Source organism: Lutra lutra, chromosome 14, assembly GCF_902655055.1.
Source record: "Lutra lutra chromosome 14, mLutLut1.2, whole genome shotgun sequence".
Lineage (NCBI taxonomy): Eukaryota > Metazoa > Chordata > Mammalia > Carnivora > Mustelidae > Lutra > Lutra lutra.
Window position 1 is genome coordinate 18,569,378 of NC_062291.1, and position 21,599 is coordinate 18,590,976.

Consider the following 21,599-nt stretch of genomic DNA (forward strand, 5'->3'; position numbering starts at 1 on the left):
CTTGTTTTCCACTTCTAGAAAATGTTCTATCCTTATATTTAATTACTTGACTATGAATGACCCTCCTTTCTGTATTTGTACATTGGACTACTCACCTGAACATCATTATGTTCTAATATCATCTTTGTCACTGACTAGCAAGGCACACTGTGCACAGTAAATTTAATTTGTACCTTAGCCCTATTACCTATAATGTAAGAATAAAAATACCAGAGTAATTTATCTCATTGAGTCTATTTTAATAAATCAATAAGGGAATGTATGAATGATTCTGACATCTGTGAAATAATATACTTAGATGATTTACTCAATGGTCCTTAAGGCATATGAATATATAAATTTCCCTCAATGAGATGGACACTATTTCACAAAGGTGCCAATAAGTGAACTACCTCCGTTGAGGGCCAATAAACAAAATTAATGCTGTTGAACTTACGACCTATGCTATTTTCTGGAGTTCCATTGTAATTTGTGGTTCTGGTTTGAGTCAATATGTATGTAATCAAGGAAGATAAGTAATACACAGCCCAATTTTTTTCCCCATAAGTAAATTAAATAATAAAAACAAAATGTTTTTTGGCAAACCACTATTAGGAAGATGTTATTGGCAATGACAAACGAGCTTTAGAAAAACAACTATACAATTTAACCTTATACCTGCAGTAGAAATACATGACTGAATGCCTTTATAAAACCTTTGCTCCTTTACAGTAAATTCAGTTATCATAAAAATTAAAAAGGCAAATGGAAACCGTTTTCCAGGGTCTATACAGCAAAGAAGGCAATATACCTATGATGCTATATATCTGTGGGCTGGAGCATTCCAGAAATAGAATACGGAACATCTTATAAAAAAGAACCATACACCTTTCAGGCTAGTCACTTGGAATTTAAAATAGACCTGATTCCTGATGTTATGCTGTACTAATAACAAACCAACAAAGAAAGAGTAACAATAACAAAAAATGTAATATATTTTTTAAGTTATAGGAAAAAAAGCATTATCTCTCTCCATGAAAAATATACACTTGAACATCTGAGGGGATCTAGGCTTTGATATTAGATTCCAGGTCAAACATTTCTGAATATGCATTTTTACCCCAGGATGACAACTCTAATTTATTTCACAAATTTAAGGTGGGAAGTTGTCACCTCCCATACTAATTACCATAAGATGTATGAAATAGGTTCTCCGAATTTCATGCTAAATTGTGACTCATAATACCCAACAAAACTAACTAATGTTTTTCATTGACTGTCCTGGCTTGTTTGTAATAAGAATGATGTCTTGGGGAGCCTGGATGGCTCAGTGGGTTAAGCATCCAACTCTTGATTTCATCTTGAGGTTGTGATCTCATGGTCATGGGATTGAGCTCTCAGTGCAGAGTGCAGAGCCAGTTTGCCCCTCTCCTTTTGCCCTACCCCTTCCTTCCAAATAAATAAAATATTTTAAAAAGTAATGTCTTGAGACTCTAGGGTCTTCAGGATGTTTTCAGGATTTGTTTCTTTCAGGTTTGGTATTTTTGGCATCCCTGCTTTCCTTAGCTATCCCCATAATTCTAGTCTCCCTTTACAGGGGCTGTAAGGTTTTAAAGGGAAAATTTCCTGAAAAGTTCTAGGAGCCAAAAATAAAAGGGATAAAATATTGGCATAACCATCCCAACAGTGAGCAAGAAAGGAGTAAGGGCTGCTTTTGACCCAAGATGCTAGGTTGGGCAGAAGTTGGATTCTATTTCCTCCTTATGGGGAGTGATTAAGGGATTTTGAGGATATTCATTTTCTCATTTGAGATTCGCTCTTTTGGCAAGCCATACATGGGCACTGAAGTACAAGTAATTAGTGAAATTTGTATATAGTAATCTGCATATAAAGCAGGTATTCCTGACCATTTTAATGAAATCAGCTGGGTTGAGCTCCTTATCCACACTCTAACTAAAATCCCTGCATATCATTCCAGGATTAATTTTTTTTTAAAGATTTTATTTATTTATTTGTGAGAGAGAGAGAGGGAGAGAGAGCGAGCACAGGCAGACAGAATGGCGCAGAGGCAGAGGGAGAAGCAGGTTCCCTGACGAGCAAGGAGCCCGATGCGGGACTCAATCCCAGGACGCTGGGATCATGACCTGAGCCGAAGGCAGCTGCTTAACCAACTGAGCCACCCAGGCGTCCCCAGGATTAATTTTTTTAAAAGATTTTATTTATTCATTTGACACAGAGAGGGAGATCACAAGTAGGCACAGAGGCAGGCAGAGAGGGGGGAGCGGGGAAGGAGGGAAGCAGGCTCCCTGCTAAGCAGAGAGCCCAATGTGGGGCTCAATCCCAGGACGCTGAGATCATGACTTGAGCTGAAGGCAGAGGCTTAACCCACTGAGCCACCCAGGCTCGGAAGGATTACATTTTAATGGCCACTTTGGGTCTGAGTTTCTAGATCTAGTTTCTAGATCTCACTAACATTTTATCTCCTGTAATATTTTCTTCCTTTTATTCTGTGGCAACTCTTGGTGGAAATTAACCAGTATTCATCGTTGTTTCCCAAAACAATTCATGCAAGGCATTTGACTGAAGACTTTCAGGTTGAGAGATTTGTTTTCATACAGCACATAAGTGATGTGAAAGTGAAAAGTAAGCAAAAATCCTTTAAAAATCCTTTAGCAGCTACCGGCTATAGGCTGTCATCAGCCACTCCTTACAGGACCCTACTCCAGTTGGGTTGCTAGAATTATTCCCTAAAATTTTTCTATGCAGATCAGTTTGTCTTTTACACTGCACTCTTTTGGGGTCTGATCCTTCATAAATGTGTTTGTAAAATAAAGTGCCAGTAATGCTAGCTCTAAATGTTTAGCAGCACAGAAGAACTGGCACAGATTTTAGAATATCAGTGTATCTTTGACTCCAAGCCCCCAAAACACTTAGAAAGTATTAGTGACTTTACTCACTTTTTGTACAATTTTTGCACTTTGCTATTGTAAGAACAGAAGGGAATAATATTGGTCTGGAAAAAATATGACAGGTTTTTCAGTGGCCCCTCTGATTCCCCATATTCATTAATGAACTACAGGGGTACAAAAATTTTGGAAAGCATGTAGCCTCATTATATCCATATGAAGATCCAGAAATAAAAAGGGCCTGGTCCCTTTCCAATCCATCACAATGCAAAGATGCAAAAGATGGTGAGATGCTTTGAAACATTTAAAAGACAAAATAATGCTAATAATATCATTGATGGGGTTCATAAGGGAAACCTTGGAAGTAAGAGGTCATTTCCTCTGGGTATTAAAATTATGTTATTTTTCTATTGAGGTCAAGTTCTGAATAGCAATAAAGCCTTTAATTCCAATTCCCCTTACCCAGGAGGTGAGAAAAGTTTTAACAACCTCAGGGACCACTAGGAAGGCACTAATGAATGATAATTTATTCTCAACAGTCAGAAAGAGCAACCAACTCTGAGACAATGTGTTACAACTTCTGTAACTTTTGCAAACACATAGGAAAAGTAGTGTTAATTTGTAGATTAGGAATATTTAAAGTAACATTTCATCTATGTTTGATAAAGTCAAGTTGTGCTAGAAGCCTAGTACAAGAGAATATTGGCTACAGTATACACATATTTCGTGTAGGTTATGTGATCTAAGTAGAAAACTTTTGGTCATGACTCATTACCAGATAAGGAATCAATGTACTATATTTTATTTTTATATTCATATAATATCTTATTATTTTTTATTGTGTTATGTTAGAACAAAAAATATAGAAATTATCAGTACTCCACAAAGTATGGATTTTTGAAACTTTGCTTCATTTATATATGCTTGTAGATTGGTTTGCTGTGTCTTTTGAGAGCTATAGGAATGTTTCTCCATAACACAACCACATTCAATTAAAAAATTTTCTCCAATGGGGTAGCTTTAAGTAAAAACAATTTTTCCTGTGAATCTATAGTAAAATAAACTTATTAACATGGTTTCACATAACTCTTTAAATAGCTTACTCATGAAGAACTATGTCAAAATTGTTAAGATCACAACATAGTATGGCTGTGTCTTTGTGTGTATATACTTATATTTATATAAAATATCCCCACATACATACACACATATACTATAGTATTTAGTGTATGTGTAAACATCATAGATGCACCTATGGTGCATATAATCTGTATTCTATATTCCATAATATATAGTTATATTTATATATGTATATATTATATAAAATGTGTTTTATATGTATATGTATATATTACATAAATATTTTATATGCTTGTACATTATATATGAAATATAATTTAATATATGTATTATGTATTATGTGTGTGTATATATATTTATGTATACTAAGTACATTCAGGACAATTTGTTCTAGGCTATGCTTGGTAAAAAGATAATATGGCAAGCTAGAAAAAAATATGGAAGGAAGAACTGAGCTTTGGTTGTTTGGTGTTTTTTTGTTTGTTTTTTGGCTTTTCACATATTTTTTGAGACATTATTGATACACCTTAGATTGTACCTACTTTAAAGCTACCACTTGATAGATGATGAGAGATGTATAACCCTTGAAACCACCACCACAATCAAGACAATGATTACATTCATTACCTCCATAGTTCCCTCGGGGTCCTTTAGAACCCCCCTTTCCTTTTTTCTTCCAGTTGCTCACATAGACAACCCCTACATACTTTCCCAGACAGCCATTGACCTGCTTTGCTGTGGGATGGTTTGCACTCTCTTAGAACTGTATATGAGTGAAATTAGTATGTTTTCTTTGTTTAGCTTCGTTCACTTAATGGAATTATTTTAAGATGCATTAAATGTTATTCTGAATATCAGTAGTTCTTTTCTTTAAATTTCTGAGTAATAGTCCATTGTATGGCTATACTACTACTTGTTTATCCATCTACCTACTAATAGGGCTTACACAATACATCTTTACTTTACCACAGTCTGCTTTTGAGTGACATTTTACCACCTCACATACAGTATTACAGTAATTATAGTATATTGACAATTCCCCATTTCAGCCTTTGTCACATTTTTTCACATACTTTATGTCAACATATTTTATCTGTACAAGAGCCACAGTACACTTTCATTATTTTTACTTCAGAGTCAGTTGTCAAAGAGATTAAAAAAGAAAGAGCGAAAGCAAGAAAATCTAATATATTTCCCACATATTTTTCATTCCTTTGTACAGATATCTATATCTTCTATATTGTGTTTTTATCCTTCTACTTGAAAGGTGTATTTAAACATTTATTATTTGTTTTTTACATAGATCTGCTAATGATGAGAAAGTCTTTAGTCATATATATATATTTTTTTAATTTTTTTTATTTATTTTTATATTTATTTATTTATTTATTTATTTATTTTTTAAGTAGGCTCCACACTCAGCCTGGACCCCAAAGCAGGGCTTGAACTCATGATTCTAAAATCAAGACCTGACCTGAGATCAAGAGTCACACACTTAGGGGCACCTGGGTAGCTCAGTCAGTTAAGCAGTGAACTCTTGATTTTGGCTCAGGTCAGGATCTCAGGGTCCTGAGATTGAGCCCTGTGTTGGGCCCTTCACTGGGCATGGTACCTGCTTGGATTCTCTCTCTCCCTCTCCCTTTGCCCCTCCCCACCACTTGCTCTCTCTTTCTCTCTCTAAAAAAAAAATAATAATTAACTTAAAGACAAAAAAGGTCAGATGCTTAACTGAGCCACCCAGGCACCCCTAATCACTTCATTTTTAAAAGATATTCCTAAGAGTACAGACTATAGAGAGCAGTTGTTTTTCTTTCAGGATTTTTTTTTTCTTTCTTTCTCTTAGGGGGAGAGAGAGCGAGAGAGGAGGGGGGAGGGGAAATGAAGGACAGAGAGAGAATGAGAGAAAGAGAATCTCAAACAGGCTCTACACCCAGTGCGAAGCCCAATCTAATGACCCTGAGATCATGACCTGAGCTGAAACCAAGAGTCTGGGGCTTAACCAACTGAGCCATCAAGGCAGGATTTTAAACATATTTTAGGATTTTAAACATTATTGTTGTTGTTGTTGTTTTCCATTGTTTTTTTCCCATTGTTTTCCAGCTTATATTGTATCAGATGAGATATTTGTTGTCATTTTATCTTTACCTGCTTTACTAAGATTGTTTTTAGGCTTATTTTTACCCTTGGTTTTGAGGAATTTCAGTATGTTATGTCTTGTTGCAACTTTGTGTTCCTCATGCTTGGCATTTCTTGGGCTTCTTGAATCTGTTGGTGTAAGACTCAAATTTGGAAAATTTACAGACATTATTTCATAAAATATTTTTTTCTGTCTTTCCTTTTTAAGGTTTAGCAATTATAAATGGCCACTAGATATTATCCTATGAGTTCACTGATGTTCTCTTTATTGTGTCTTTAGTCTTTTACCTCACTGTTTCATTTCACATAGTTTCTATTATTCTATCTTCAGTTCCTCTGGACTTCTATTTTACAGTGTTTAATTTTCTTTCAATCTCATCCAAAGTATTTTCCATTTCATATTTGTCATGCTCAAGTTTTTCCTACCATCCTACACATTTGGAATATAATTACACCAACTGTTTAGTATCCTTGTCCACTACTTCTATCATATTTATAATCTACATGTAAATTTCTGTTAATTTTTTTTTTTACTATATTATGAGTTACATTTTCTTACTTCTTTGAGTACCAGTATATTTCACTGAATGCCAGACATCATGTTTCACCTTGCTGAATCATGGATGGTTTTATATTCTTCTAAATGCTCTTTAGCATTATTCTAGAAAGCAGGCACATTACTTGGAACTAGGATGATTCTTTCTAAAATGGCATTTTGTTTTATTAGCTGTGTCCAGAGTAGTGCTTAGTTTAGGACTAATTTTCCCCACTACTGAGACAATATCTTTCTGTTAATTATTACCACTACTAGGATATCCTTCTTTTGTTGTTATTGTTTTGTTTTGCTTTTTATTTTAGAGAGAGCACAAGCAGGAGGTGAGAGAATCTCAAGGAGACTCTACACTCACTGTGGACCCTGACGTGGGGCTACATCTCATGACCTGAGATAGTTCATGACCTGAGTCAAAATCAAGACTCAGACACTTAGCTGACTGATCTACATCCCCCTACCCTCCCCCAACCAAGTACGCCCAGGATATCCTTCTGAGTACTCTAACCTATGAAGATCCCCACCCCCCCCCCAACTCTGGAAATTAGAATTTTCCACCTTGGTTCTATGTGAGCCCTGAGAAGCATTCCTTTGTTCTTTTCAGGCTCTTTGTACAGCCTCAAGGAGTTTCCTCACAAGCTTATGCCAGTCAATATTCAACTTAAGACCTAGAGAGGACTCCACTCTCTTTTCTCAGATACCAGAAGATGTAGTCTTCTTTCTGTGCCTAGCACAGGCATGGCTCATGGTCCCAAGAAGTATTTGAAGTGTGTAGCAGTTCCAAAGCATTGGATACTGAATAAACTGACCAGTGTGTTTGTCTCTCCTCCATCTACTGGTCCCCATAAGCTAAGAGAATGCCTCCCTCTCACCATTTTCCTAAGGAACAGACTTAAGTAGCCCCCAACATGAGATAAAGTAAAAAAGATCTATATGTAGCATTTTATTAATATTGATGGCAAGATCTGAACTTAATATAACCCACTCTATTGGTTTTATGAGTCTCCTCAGCATTGTCAAGCCTGAAAAGAATTTCTGTCTGATCTGCGACACCAAGGGTCACTTTTCTGTTCATCAGATTACACCTGAGGAGGTCAAGTATAAGTTGTTAAAAGTGAGAAAAATCTTTGTGGGGACAAAAGAAGTCCCTCATCTGGTAGCCCATGATGTTGGCACCATCCACTATTCTTGTCCACTCATCAAGGTGAATGACACCATTCAGATTGATTTGGAAACTGGAAAAGATTACTGATTTCACCAAGTTTGACACTGGTAATATGTGTATGTTGACCAGAGGTGCTAATCTGGGAAGAATTGGTGTGATCATGAACAGAAAGAGATATCCTGGTTCTTTTAATGTAGTTCCCATGAAAGATACCAATAACAACAGATTTACCAGCAGGGTCTCCAACTATTTTGTTATTGGTAAAGGCAACAAGCCATGGATTTCTCTTCCCTGTGGGAAGTGTATCTACCTCACCATTGCTGAAGAGAGAAACTAGAGACTGGCAGCCAAACAGAGCAATGGTCTCTAGGTGACTTGATTGGAAGTCTTTATACTTAGTTAAAGATAGTATAACACAATTGGGGGTGGGGAGAAGACTTGGAGAGGACTACAGATCTCAGAAGCCATCTCTTTGGGAAGCTCTTTTCTCTCCAGTCCAATGTCCTGTGAACTCCAGTTGCCTTAGTCCCCTTAGCCACCTACTTCTAGCTCCTAATCTTGGAAATTGCCAGGCTGCACATGGGTTATGCCTCAACAGTACAGCTTGGAAAGTCTCTCCAGACCACAACTCAGGGCAGTCATTGTGCTCACTCATGTTTTCTTTCTCACAGGAATCCCTGTCCTGATCTCCAATATATGAGAAGTATTTTTTGCGTATTTTTTTTTTTAGGTTTTTTTTTTTAAAGATTTTATTTATTTATGTATTTGTCAGAGAGAGAATGAGAGAGCACAAGCAGGCAGAGGCAGAGAGAGAAGCAGGTTCCCCGCTGAGCAAGGAGCCCAATGTGGGACTTGATCCCAGGACCCTGGGATTAGGACCAGAGCTAAAGGCAGTGGCTTAACCAACTGAGCCACCCAGGCAGCCCTATTTTTTTAGTTTTGTCATGTAGGAGGGAAAATTTAGTATCTGTTACACTACACTGGTTTGAAGCAGAAATCCCCCAGGATGTTTTAATTTTTCTAAGGGATTTTTATTGTTTCCCTGCAGTAGTGCCATGTAAAACCTTTCATACTTTTCCATGAAATCTTTAGTAAAATAATCAGTAAATAAAAAACTATTGATAGTAAATGTATTTTGACAATGTCCAGAGACTCTTAGTCCTTCTTCAGCAAGTAGGAAGTGGATACAACTTCAAATGGGTAAGAACTTTGCCTTGTTTATCAGCACACCCCCCAGAATCTACAACTATGTTTGCACATAGTAAATAGTAAGTACTTAATAAATGATTGCTGAATAATGTTAAGATATTGGCTAAGAATTAAATATGCCCATGAAGATATATAAGCTTTTCTTCTTTGATTTCTATTAACCTGTCATCAAGTTCTCTGATTTAAAGTAATTAAGAAATGTTAAAGCACTTCATGCCTATATTTGGTATAATTGTCAAGTTAATAAACATACCCTGCCTCTGTCCCCCAGACACTACTAATTTCTTGATGTCACTGACAGTGATAATCAAGGAGAACTTCGTAGATCTGAGAAGCCTCTTTAGGTTCGGTCTGTTAGAACCATTCTGACAAATACTGCTCACTGGGCTTCAGGTGCAGAAAACTGCTTTTATTTTATGTATAGAGAGAGGACTTCAAGATACGTCAATTACACAATTTCATGACCTTGTGACATTCTAAATCACAATGTTGTCACTTTCAAAATGTGTTCGTTGTGAGTTACAAAAATACTTATACATTTCTACCTAGTAAATACAGTCCTTGGAATTATTTTAAGAGGACAATCATAGAATCAATAATATTGCAATAAATTAAATGGTAGAATTTCTGACAGAATACTATCCCATTATTAAAATTATATTGTGGGGACGCCTGGGTGGCTCAGTTGGTTAAGCGGCTGCCTTCGGCTCAGGTCATGATCCCAGTGTCCTGGGATCGAGTCCCACATCGGGCTCCTTGCTTGGCGGGGAGCCTGCTTCTCCCTCTGCCTCTGCCTGCCATTCTGTCTGTCTGTGCTTGCTCTCTCTCCCTCTCTCTCTGACAAATAAATAAATAAAAAAAAAAATCTAAAATTATATTGTGACTGCTCTGTAGACACATGGAAGAAGACTATGACTCATAAATTAAGTGAAATGTATAGAACATGAAAACAAATTTATGATGCTATGGTAAAATACGTGTGCACATCAATAACAATTAGAAAGGAGTGGAGAATAATGAAAACGTCTGATTTGTTAAGGTGGATAGGATAGATGGTGAATCATTCTTTATACAAAATACAAATTTAGAGAAAGAGCTGCTATCAAAGAGGCTACTGGCAGCTTAAATATCTATTTTAAAGATGGGTTTAACTTGGGTCCCATTTGCAGATATGGAAAATCAGTTTTCACTCCTTAAAATCTTTCTCATATGCTTTATGTATAAAATTAACTATTAAATTTTTTTCTAGGCTAGGTGAAACTATTCATGTTTGAAACCCAAGGTGTGTTGTGATCTGCATCTGTGCTTGCAGCATGAGAACACTCATGATTAGTTACTGTTTTCTACAGTTAGTTCTTGGGGGCGTTGAGACCCTTTATGCTACTACCCCAGCATCCTCTAATCATGGATACTGACAGTAGTTTCAGTTTGCTCAACCGAAGTGTCAAAAACAAGGGTGACTAGCCAAGCTTCAACATTGTTCACACAAGTGGACTGCTGAAGTGACAGAATTAGGACTAATTTAAATGAAATGTATGCCTTGTCTCATGTGAAGGGAGTGTAAGCCTTGCTGACATTGTGACAGTTATAATTACCTAAGGGAATAACTAGCTTTCGATTGCCAAGCTACATCTTAAAAATAGAAGCACACTCTAGGAGCCCAAACAGATGTGTGTGTACAGACACACACACACACACACACACACAATAGGAAAGATCCTGGTTTGTGGGATACACATACACACAATACATATTTGTAAGAGCAAAATAAGTACCCCTAATGACTAAATTAACATCTCTAAGAACCTCTAAGACTCTAAAATGAAAATCAGTTCTCAGATGATCAAGGTATGAGATAAATATACCACTTCTGCATTTCTCTTCTAAACCAAAACATAAAGCAAAGAGACCAAATGACAATATGCTGGGACACTCCTAAATTACACACATACACACACAAACAAACAAAGGGACAATGGCATAGCTTAGAGGTTAAAGCAAATTTCTTTCCCATAAAAATCGTACATGTTGGAGCAGGAGTCAAGATGGCGGAGAAGTAGCAGGCTGAGACTACTTCAGGTGGCGGGAGATCAGCTAGATAGCTTATCTAAAGATTACAAACACCTACAAATCCAACGGGAGATCGAAGAGAAGAACAGCAACTCTAGAAACAGAAAATCAACCACTTTCTGCAAGGTAGGACTGGCAGAGAAGTGAATCCAAAGCGACGGGAAGATAGACCGCGGGGGGAGGGGCCGGCTCCCGGCGAGCAGAGGAGCAACAGAGCACAAAATCAGGACTTTTAAAAGTCTGTTCCGCTGAGGGACATCGCTCCAGAGGCTTAACCGGGGTGAAGCCCACGCGGAGTCAGCGTGGCCTCAGGTCCCGCAGGGTCACAGAAGGATCGGGGGTGTCTGAGTGTCGCAGAGCTCACAGGTATTAGAACGGGGAAGCCAGCTACAGAGACAGAGCCGAGGAGTGACTCTCAGCTCGGGGTTACCTTGAACCAGTCGCAGGCTCGGTCAGCTCAGAGCGCGGCCAGAGGCCAGGGTGGCGGGAGTCATTGGGCGCTGTTCTCTGGGGGCGCACTGAGGAGTGGGGCCCCGGGCTCTCGGCTCCTCCGGGCCGGAGACTGGGAGGCCGCCATCTTCATTCCCGCCCTCCGGACTCTACAGAAAGCGCTCAGGGAACAAAAGCTCCCAAAAGCAAACCCGAGCAGATTACTCAGCCCGGCCCCCAGTAAGGGCGGTGCAACTCCGCCTGGGGCAAAGACACTTGAGAATCACTACAACAGGCCCCTCCCCCAGAAGATCAGCAAGAAACCCAGCCAGGACCAAGTTCACCTACCAAGGAGTGTAGTTTCAATACCAAGGAGAGCGGCAGAATTCCAGGGGAGGAGAAAGCAAAGCACAGAACTCATAGCTTTCTCCCCATGATTCTTTAGCCTTGCAGTTAATTTAATTTTTTTTTCTTTTCTTTTTCAATTATTTTTTCTTCTTCTGCTAAATTTTTTTAACTTTTACCCTTTTCTTTTTTTAACATTTTTAACTAGTTTATCTAATATATATATATATATATATATATATATATATATATCCTTTTTATACTTTTTCTTTATTGGTTTTCTTTTTTAAATTTTTTTTTTCTTTCTTTCTGAACCTCTTTTTATCCCCTTTCTCTCCCTCCACGATTTGGGATCTCTTCTGATTTGGCTAAAGCATATTTTCCTGGGGTTGTTGCCAGCCTTTTAGTATTTTACTTGCTCCTTCATATACTCTTATCTGGAAAAAATGACAAGGCGGAAAATTCACCACAAAAAAAAGAACAAGAGGCAGTAGCAAAGGCTAGGGACCTAATCAATACAGACATTGGTAATATGTCAGATTCAGAGTTCAGAATGACGATTCTCAAGGTTCTAGCCGGGTTCAAAAAAGGCATGGAAGATATTAGAGAATCCCTCTCGGGAGATATAAAAGCCCTTTCTGGAGAAATAAAAGAACTAAAATCTAACCAAGTTGAAATCAAAAATGCTATTAATGAGGTGCAAACAAAAATGGAGGCTCTGACGGCTAGGATAAATGAGGCAGAAGAAAGAATTAGCGATATAGAAGACCAAATGACAGAGAATAAAGAAGCTAAGCAAAAGAGGGACAAACAACTACTGGATCACGAGGGGAGATATCGAGAGGTAAGTGACACCATAAGACGAAACAACATTAGAATAATTGGGATTCCAGAAGAAGAGGAAACAGAGAGGGGAGCAGAAGGTATAATGGAGAGAATTATTGGAGAGAATTTCCCCAATATGGCAAAGGGAACAAGCATCAAAATCCAGGAGGTTCAGAGAACCCCCCTCAAGAACAATAAGAATAGGTCTACACCCCATCAACTAATAGTAAAATTGACAAGTCTTTTTTTTTTTAATATTTTTTTTTTTTAGATTTTATTTATTTATTTGACAGAGAGAGATCACAAGTAGACGGAGAGGTAGGCAGAGAGAGAGAGAGAGGGAAGCAGGCTCCCTGCTGAGCAGAGAGCCCGATGCAGGCCTCAATCCCAGGACCCTGAGATCATGACCTGAGCCGAAGGCAGCGGCTTAACCCACTGAGCCACCCAGGCGCCCAAAATTGACAAGTCTTAATGACAAAGAGAAGATCCTGAAAGCAGCCCGGGAAAAGAAGTCTGTAACGTACAATGGTAAAAATATTAGATTGGCAGCAGACTTATCCACAGAGACGTGGCAGGCCAGAAAGAGCTGGCATGATATATTCAGAGTACTAAACGAGAAAAACATGCAGCCAAGAATACTATATCCAGCTAGGCTATCATTGAAAATAGAAGGAGAGATTAAGCTTCCAGGACAAACAAAAACTGAAAGAATTTGCAAATACCAAACCAGCTCTATAGGAAATATTGAAAGGGGTCCTCTAAGCAAAGAGAGACCCTAAAAGTAGTAGATCAGAAAGAAACAGAGACAATATACAGTAACACTCACCTTACAGGCAATACAATGGCACTAAATTCATATCTCTCAATAATTACCCTGAATGTTAATGGGCTAAATGCCCCAATCAAAAGACACAAGGTATCAGAATGGATAAAAAAACAAAACCCATATATATGTTGCCTACAAGAAACTCATCTTAAACCTGAAGACACCTCCAGATTTAAAGTGAGGGGGTGGAAAAGAATTTACCATGCTAATGGACATCAGAAGAAAGCAGGAGTGGCAATCCTTATATCAGATCTATTAGATTTTAAGCCAAAGACTACAGTAAGAGATGAGGAAGGACACTATATCATACTCAAAGGAACTATCCAACAAGAAGATCTAACAATTTTAAATATCTATGCCCCTAACATGGGAGCAGCCAACTATATAAACCAATTAATAACAAAATCAAAGAAACATATCGACAATAATACAATAATAGTAGGGGACTTTAACACTCCCCTCACTGAAATGGACAGATTATCCAAGCAAAAGATCAACAAGGAAATAAAGGCCTTAAATGACACACTGGACCAGATGGACATCACAGATATATTCAGAACTTTTCATCCCAAAGCAACAGAATACACATTCTTCTCTAGTGCACATGGAACAATCTCCAGAATAGATCACATTCTTGGTCCTAAATCAGGTCTCAATAGTTATCAAAATATTGGAATCATTCCCTGCATATTTTCAGACCACAATGCTCTGAAGCTAGAACTCAATCACAAGAGGAAATTTGGAAAGAACCCAAATACATGGAGACTAAACAGCATCCTTCTAAAAAATGAATGGGTCAACCAGGAAATTAAAGAAGAATTGAAAAAATTCATGGAAACAAATGATAATGAAAACACAATGGTTCAAAATCTGTGGGACACAGCAAAGGCAGTCCTGAGAGGAAAATATATAGCGGTACAAGCCTTTCTCAAGAAACAAGAAAGGTCTCAGGTACACAACTTAACCCTACACCTAAAGGAGCTGGAGAAAGAACAAGAAAGAAACCCTAAACCCAGCAGGAGAAGAGAAATCATAAGGATCAGAGCAGAAATCAATGAAATAGAAACCAAAAAAACAATAGAACAAATCAACGAAACTAGGAGCTGGTTCTTTGAAGGAATTAATAAGATCGATAAGCCCCTGGCCAGACTTATCAAAAAGAAAAGAGAGAGGACCCAAATAAATAAAATCATGAATGAAAGAGGAGAGATCACAACGAACACCAAAGAAATACAGACAATTATAAGAACATACTATGAGAAACTCTACGCCAACAAATTTGACAATCTGGAAGAAATGGATGCATTCCTAGAGACATATAAACTACCACAACTGAACCAGGAAGAAATAGAAAGCCTGAACAGACCCATAACCAGTAAGGAGATTGAAACAGTCATCAAAAATCTACAAACAAACAAAAGCCCAGGGCCAGACGGCTTCTCAAGGGAATGCTATCAAACATTTAAAGAAGAACTAATTCCTATTCTCCTGAAACTGTTCCAAAAAATAGAAATGGAAGGAAAACTTCCAAACTCATTTTATGAGGCCAGCATCACCTTGATCCCAAAACCAGACAAGGATCCCAACAAAAAAGAGAACTACAGACCAATATCCTTGATGAACACAGATGCAAAAATTCTCGCCAAAATACTAGCCAATAGGATTCAACAGTACGTTAAAAGGATTATTCACCACGACCAAGTGGGATTTATTCCAGGGCTGCAAGGCTGGTTCAACATCCGCAAATCAATCAATGTGATACAACACATTAATAAAAGAAAGAACAAGAACCATATGATACTCTCCATAGATGCTGAAAAAGCATTTGACAAAGTACAGCATCCCTTCCTGATCAAAACTCTTCAAAGTGTAGGGATAGAGGGCACATACCTCAATATTATCAAAGCCATCTATGAAAAACCCACCGCAAATATCATTCTCAATGGAGAAAAACTGAAAGCTTTTCCGCTAAGGTCAGGAACATGGCAGGGATGTCCGTTATCACCACTGCTATTCAACATAGTACTAGAAGTCCTAGCCTCAGCAATCAGACAACAAAAGGAAATTAAAGGCATCCAAATCGGCAAAGAAGAAGTCAAACTATCACTCTTCGCAGATGATATGATACTCTATGTGGAAAACCCAAAAGACTCCACTCCAAAACTGCTAGAACTTGTACAGGAATTCAGTAAAGTGTCAGGATATAAAATCAATGCACATAAATCAGTTGCATTTCTCTACACCAACAACAAGACAGAAGAAAGAGAAATTAAGGAGTCCATCCCATTTACAATTGCACCCAAAACTATAAGATACCTAGGAATAAACCTAACCAAAGAGACTAAGAATCTATACTCAGAAAACTATAAAGTACTCATGAAAGAAATTGAGGAAGACACAAAGAAATGGAAAAATGTTCCATGCTCCTGGATTGGAAGAATAAATATTGTGAAAATGTCTATGCTACCTAAAGCAATCTACACATTTAATGCAATTCCTATCAAAGTACCATCCATTTTTTTCAAAGAAATGGAACAAATAATCCTAAAATTTATATGGAACCAGAAAAGACCTCGAATAGCCAAAGGAATATTGAAAAAGAAAGCCAAAGTTGGTGGCATCACAATTCCGGACTTCAAGCTCTATTACAAAGCTGTCATCATCAAGACAGCATGGTACTGGCACAAAAACAGACACATAGATCAATGGAACAGAATAGAGAGCCCAGAAATGGACCCTCAACTCTATGGTCAACTCATCTTCGACAAAGCAGGAAAGAATGTCCAATGGAACAAAGACAGCCTCTTCAATAAATGGTGTTGGGAAAATTGGACAGCCACATGCAGAAAAATGAAATTGGATCATTTCCTTACACCACACACGAAAATAGACTCAAAATGGATGAAGGATCTCAATGTGAGAAAGGAATCCATCCAAATCCTCGAGGAGAACACAGGCAGCAACCTCTTCGATGTCAGCTGCAGCAACATCTTCCTAGGAACATCACCAAAGGCAAGGGAAGCAAGGGCAAAAATGAACTTTTGGGATTTTATCAAGATCAAAAGCTTTTGCACAGCAAAGGAAACAGTGAACAAAACCAAAAGACAACTGACAGAATGGGAGAAGATATTTGCAAATGACATATCAGATAAAGGGCTAGTGTCCAAAATCTATAAAGAACTTAGCAAACTCAACACCCAAAGAACAAATAATCCAATCAAGAAATGGGCAGAGGACATGAACAGACATTTCTGCAAAGAAGACATCCAGATGGCCAACAGACACATGAAAAAGTGCTCCACATCACTCGGCATCAGGGAAATACAAATCAAAACCACCATGAGATATCACCTCACACCAGTCAGAATGGCTAAAATTAACAAGTCAGGAAATGACAGATGCTGGCGAGGATGCGGAGAAAGGGGAACCCTCCTACACTGTTGGTGGGAATGCAAGCTGGTGCAACCACTCTGGAAAACAGCATGGAGGTTCCTCAAAATGTTGAAAATAGAACTACCCTATGACCCTGCAATTGCACTGCTGGGTATTTACCCTAAAGATACAAACATAGTGATCCGAAGGGCCACGTGCACCCGAATGTTTATAGCAGCTATGTCTACAATAGCCAAACTATGGAAAGAACCTAGATGTCCATCTACAGACGAATGGATAAAGAAGATGTGGTATATATACACAATGGAATACTATGCAGCCATCAAAAGAAATGAAATCTTGCCATTTGCGATGACGTGGATGGAACTAGAGGGTATCATGCTTAGCGAAATCAGTCAATCGGAGAAAGACAACTATCATATGATCTCCCTGATATGAGGGAGAGGAGATGCAACATGGGGGGTTGAGGGGGTAGGAGAAGAGTAAATGAAACAAGATGGGATTGGGAGGGAGACAAACCATAAGTGACTCTTAATCTCACAAAACAAACTGAGGGTTGATGGGGGGAGGGGGTTGGGAGAGGGGGTGGGGTTATGGATATTGGGGAGGGTATGTGCTATGGTGAGTGTTGTGAAGTGTGTAAACCTGGCGATTCGCAGACCTGTACCCCTGGGGATAAAAATATATGTTTATAAAGCTGTAAAAAAAAAAAAAAAAAAAAAAAAAAGAAAGAAAGAAAGGATGAATACCCAAGTTTTGTAGCAACATGGACGGGACTGGAAGAGATTATGCTGAGTGAAATAAGTCAAGCAGAGAGAGTCAATTATCATATGGTTTCACTTATTTGTGGAGCATAACAAATAGCATGGAGGACAAGGGGAGATGGAGAGGAGAAGGGAGTTGAGGGAAATTGGAAGGGGAGGTGAACCATGAGAGACTATGGACTCTGAAAAACAATCTGAGAATTTTGAAGGGGTGGGGGGTGGGATGTTGGGGGCACCAGGTGGTGGGTATTGTAGAGGGCACAGATTGCATGGAGCACTGGGTGTGGTGCAAAAATAATGAATACTGTTATGCTGAAAAAATAAAAAAAATTAAAAAAAAAAAAGTTTTATGCAATTCAGCCTAGGATACTCAACAAGGAAAACTCCATTTATATTGATACTTTATGTCTGTACAATTTGTAAATACTTTAATGTGACACATGTTAGATATATGTACATGTGTGTACATATATGTGTACATGCATTTATACATGCTTACACATGCATCCTGAAAAACAACCTTGTACTCAGAGAGTGGATAAATGATATCCCCATGCACCCTGTTTCTTTCATAACATTGAAATCCCTGGGCTTTCTATTCCTAATGAAATGCTCCTTTTGAAATCAGCAATATAAATACATATTTCCTTCAAAATCCTTCAAAGTTATAAAGGTCGAATAAGTTCAGGATTCTGAGTGGTTGCCAAGGACACTCCATTTAATGCAGTTTTTACTTTACCACATAGTGTAGTATCCTAGAAATACTACAGTTAATGCTATACTCTTTTTTTTTTAAAGATTTTATTTTTTTTATTTATTTGACAGAGAGATCACAAGTAGTCAGAGAGGCAGGCAGAGAGAGAGGGGGGAAGCAGGTTTCCTGTTGAGCAGAGAGCCCAGTGCGGGGCTTGATCTCAGGACTCTGAGATCATGACCTGAGCTGAAGGCAGAGGCTTAACCCACTGAGCCACCCAAGTGCCCCAATGTTACACTCTTAATGCATATGCAAAATAAATATGAGTTTGAGAAATATTTTTGTGCATATTTATTTGGTTTTCAGATAAATGCAAATTCTTGTTTTTTATTAAAGATTTTATTTATTTGAGAAAATGAGTGAGAGAGCATGAGTGGAGTGAAGAGCAGAAGGGGAAGCAGACTCCCTGCTGACCAAGGAGCCTAATGCAGGACTCAATCCCAGGACCCTGATATCATGACCTGAGCCAAAGGCAGTTGCTTAACCAACTGAGGCACCCAGCACCCCCTAACTCTTGTTTTTATAGTGGGTTAAGGATAGACAAAATTTTAGAACACAGAGGTATACAGCATCACTGAGTGGTGAAGTGAGATCTCAGCTCACACTTCACACTTTGCAGAACACCCATCTCCTTAGCTAAAAAAGCATTTCTTGTGGACAGCCCCTAAAAATGACAAGTTCCATCAACAAATATGTTGAGCATCTGTTCCATGCTGAGCATTTTCTTTTGGGCATACAATGTGTTTTTGTGTGTCAAAATCGGGAATGTCTCCAGTATAATATCCTTGGGTCTCTTTGCTTCTTGTTGAGAAAATAAATGCCAAAGAGTCACCATTATTTCATATGTTGATCATTTGGGAACCATTTTTCATTTTAGATTTTTTTTTTTTTCATTTTAGATTTTTAAAGATACTAGTGTAGTTACTAGGTGCAGGGAATCCTAGTTCATTCCTTGATAGCCATGTGATCTTGTACAGGTTGTACTTAAACCTTCTAATTCAATTATTTTGTTTAAAGATTTTATTTATTTATTTGAGAGAGAGAGAATGAGAGAGAGAGCATGAGAAGGGGAGGGTCAGAAGGAGAAGCAGACTCTCTGCCAAGCAGGGAGCCTGACTGGGGACTTGATCCTGGGACTTCAGGATCATGACCTGAGCTGAAGGCAGTCGCTTAACCAACTGAGCCACCCAGGCGCTCTCAATTATTTCTTATATGAGTCTTTCATAGAGGTGTTGAGAAGAATAAATATATATCTATGTTCATATATCTATATATAAATATGCACTTACATATTGATAAATCACATTTCTATACATACTTGTATATAATAAGCACTTAAGAAAGCATAGTTACTATTTTTTTTTCCTATTACTGTCAGGATCCAGTGGAGTCATAGATGTGTGTATTAGATATGAAAATAATATGTGGTAATGGTTCACAGCAGCCACGTGGAGAACCATGGGAGGACACAATAGTGGCACCTAATGGAGATGAGGTAAGTAGAGGGATGGGAAGTGACAGTGACAGAGGGCTTCCTAAAGGAAGTGACTGAAGACATGAACAGTACAGGTAACTAGAAGTTAGTTAGGAAAATGGAGTGGGGCAGAGAGAGAGACAGGGAAGGGGAGAAGACCTATCTTAGAAAAAAAGGGGTAAGGACCATGTGGCCAAGTGTCTTGACAGCATACACAGGGGAACTGAACTGAACATTGAGTATGACTGGAAAACCACCAGGAAGCACATATAAAAGGAAAACATCTAGGAAACATAAGGTATGTCATGAAGTATTTTGGGATTTAAGTAACTTGGAAATTAGCATAACCTAAATTACTAAAGTTGGTTACGTTGTCAGTTCCAGGTTTTAGTATCCAAGTTTTTTAGAATGGCATTGTCCTTAAGTTGAAGTGAAATGTTCCTGATGATTCTCTATCCCCACATCATTCCTTCCATCCCTGACTGCCCCAGGGAGCTGCTAAAGTGTACAGAACACTAGGTTACTCTGAATTGAGTAGTCTCCTAGGCCAGTCAATATCTCTTCAAAATTCAGAGAATACTGTGTCAAGATTCACTGAACCACTAATATTGATATATGAGAAATCAGAATAAAACTGCTAAAAGTCTAGAAAATGGAAAATACTAATTACTTTCAAAGAAGGAAACCCAAATATCCAATCTAGTCTTAAAATCAATCCCAATATTGCTTCTAGAACTTTTTGTTTCAAGGACATTAAAACACTATCTGGAAAGATGCACACTTAAAACTTGCACAGATACATTGAAAATAAGTGACTACAGACTGAATTTATTTACTGCTTAAATAGGACCAAAAGATTAGGAAATGAGTGCATGATGGCCCTTATGGAGATGATATTCATAATGGTTATTTATCATAAAGGTGTTTGATAAATTCCTACAGAAACATGATAATTATTTAAGCACATGTTGGCGAATATAAGGACATCTGGACTGATAATTTTAGCATGGATAATTTTCAAAGTACCTAAAATATATACAATTTCAATATGCAATCCTCCCTGGCCATTCACTACATATATCTCTTTAGCCTAGTTCTTTTTAATTCTTATTACCTCTAACCTGAATTAAAGCTTAGAAACCATATTAATCACATATATGAATGTATTTTGATAAGTTATTTTTTAGAAAACCTAAATGCAGGGGCACCTGGGTGGCTTGTGGGTTCAGTGTCTGACTCTTGGTTTCCACTCGGGTTGTGGTTTCGGTATTGTGGATCCAGCCCAATGTTGGGCTCCACACTCAGCAGGGAGTCTGCTTGTCCCTCTCCCTCTGCCTCTCCACCCTTTCATGCTCTCTCTCTCTCTCTCTCTCAAATAAATAAATAAAAATCTTTATTAAAAATTAAAAAAAAAAAAACAGGGGCGCCTGGAGGACTCAGTTGGTTAAGCATCTGCCTTCGGCTCAGGTCATGATCTCAGGTCCTGGGATCAAGCCCTACATAGGGCTCCCTCAGTGGGGACTCTGCTTCTCCCTCTCCCTAAGCCCCTCCCCCCACCCATGCATGTGCACACTCTCTCTCAAGAAAATAAAATCTTAAAAAAAGAAAAAAAAAAGGAAACCTAGATGCATTAAATTATAATATCAAGATCCAACCAGATGTGTTAGGGTGAAACCACAGGCTGATAGTGATAA

General features: G+C 38.2%; 1 protein-coding gene and 1 pseudogene across 1 annotated transcript in view; one reads left to right on the forward strand and one right to left on the reverse strand.

Annotated features, from left to right (window-relative positions):
• PCDH15 (protocadherin related 15) overlaps positions 1 to 21,599 on the reverse strand; it is a 1,821,443-nt gene that overhangs the window by 1,169,346 nt on the left and 630,498 nt on the right. The window lies entirely within an intron of this gene.
• On the forward strand, positions 7,390 to 8,186 carry LOC125084363 (40S ribosomal protein S4, X isoform-like; annotated as a pseudogene).